Here is a 2,500-nt window from a genome sequence, read left to right on the forward strand (position 1 = left end):
AGAGAGAGAGAGTATATAGAATATACAGGGTATATATAGAATATATAGAGTATACAAGATATATATAGACAGTAAATAGAGTACACACAGGGTATATATATATATATATATATATATTATAGAGAGAGAGAGAGAGTATATAGAATATATAGAATATACAGGGTATATATAGAGTATACAGGGTATATATAGAGTATACAGGATATATATAGAGTATACAGGGTATATATAGAGTATACAGGATATATATAGAATATACAGGGTATATATAGAATATATAGAGTATACAAGATATATATAGACAGTAAATAGAGTAAACACAGGGTATATATAGAATATATAGAATATACAGGGTATATATAGAGTATACAGGGTATATATAGAGTATACAGGATATATATAGAGTATACAGGGTATATATATATAGAGTATATAGAATATATAGAATATACAGGGTATATATAGAGTATACAGGGTATATATAGAGTATACAGGATATATATAGAGTATACAGGGTATATATAGAATATATAGAGTATACAAGATATATATAGACAGTAAATAGAGTACACACAGGGTATGTATAGAATATATAGAATATACAGGGTATATATAGAGTATACAGGGTATATATAGAGTATACAGGGTATATATAGAGTATACAGGGTATATATATATAGAGTATATAGAATATACTAGAATATACAGGGTATATATAGAGTATACAGGGGGTATATAGAGTATACAGGATATATATAGAGTATACAGGGTATATATATATAGAGTTTATAGAATATACTAGAATATACAGGGTATATATAGAGTATACAGGGGGTATATAGAGTATACAGGGGGTATATAGACTATACAAGGGGTATATAGAGTATACAGGGGTATATAGAGTATACAGGGGGTATATAGAGTATACAGCATATATATAGAGTATACAGGGTATATATAGAGAGAGTATATAGAATATACTAGAATATACAGGGTATATATAGAGTCTACAGGGTATATATAGAGTATACAGGGGGTATATAGGGTATATAAGGGGTATATAGAGTATACAGGGGTATATAGAGTATACAGGGGTATATAGAGTATACAGGGGGTATATAGAGTATACAGGGGGTATATAGAGTATACAGGATATATATAGAGTATACAGGGTATATATATAGAGAGTATATAGAATATACTAGAATATACAGGGTATATATAGAGTATACAGGGGGTATATAGAGTATACAGGGGGTATATAGACTATACAAGGGGTATATACTTGAGAATGTCTTTATGGAAAAGACGAAACGTCGCATCACTGGTGGAATAAACATCACTTTTTTCACCTAACTTTTTTGGAGTGCTGCTTCATCTCTATACTTGGTTCTAGGGGTATATAGAGTATACAGGGGTATATAGACTATACAGGGGGTGTATAGAGTATACAGGGGTATATAGACTATACAGGGGGTGTATAGATTATACAGGGGTGTATAGAGTATACAGGGGGTGTATAGAGTATACGGGGGGTGTATAGAGCATATGGGGGGTGTATAGAGTATACAAGGGGTATATAGAGTATACAGTGGGTATATAGACTATACAGGGGGTATATAGAGTATACAAGGGGTATATAGACTATACAGGGGGTATATAGAGTATACAGGGAATATATATAGACTATACAAGGGGTATATAGAGTATGCAGGGGGTATATAGAGTATACAGGGGTATATAGAGTATACAGGGGGTATATAGAGTATACAGGGAATATATATAGACTATACAGGGGGTATATAGAGTATACAGGGAATATATATAGACTATACAAGGGGTATATAGAGTATGCAGGGGGTATATAGAGTATACAGGGGTATATAGAGTATACAGGGGGTATATATAGTATACAGGGGGTATATAGAGTATACAGGGGTATATAGACTATACAGGGGGTATATAGACTATACAGGGGGTATATAGATTATACAGGGGGTATATAGACTATACAGGGGGTATATAGAGTATACAGGGGGTATATAGAGTATACAGGGGGTATATAGACTATACAGGGGGTATATAGAGTATACAGGGGGTATATAGACTATACAAGGGGTATATAGAGTATACAGGGGTATATAGAGTATACAGGGGATATATAGATTATACAGGGGTATATAGAGTATACAGGGGGTATATAGAGTATACAGGGGTATATAGACTATACAGGGGGTATATAGACTATACAGGGGGTATATAGATTATACAGGGGGTATATAGACTATACAGGGGGTATATAGAGTATACAGGGGGTATATAGAGTATACAGGGGGTATATAGAGTATACAGGGGGTATATAGACTATACAAGGGGTATATAGAGTATACAGGGGTATATAGAGTATACAGGGGATATATAGATTATACAGGGGGTATATAGACTATACAGGGGGTATATAGAGTATACAGGGGGTATATAGAGTATACAATCGCATCAG

General features: G+C 33.2%; 1 protein-coding gene across 2 annotated transcripts in view; it reads left to right on the plus strand.

The window, feature by feature from the left end:
• ERFL (ETS repressor factor like) overlaps window positions 1-2,500 on the plus strand; it is a 110,389-nt gene that overhangs the window by 96,466 nt on the left and 11,423 nt on the right. The gene's annotated exons all lie outside the window — the stretch shown is intronic.

The sequence above is a fragment of the Engystomops pustulosus genome, chromosome 6 (genome assembly GCF_040894005.1).
Source record: "Engystomops pustulosus chromosome 6, aEngPut4.maternal, whole genome shotgun sequence".
In the NCBI taxonomy this organism is placed as follows: Eukaryota; Metazoa; Chordata; class Amphibia; order Anura; family Leptodactylidae; genus Engystomops; species Engystomops pustulosus.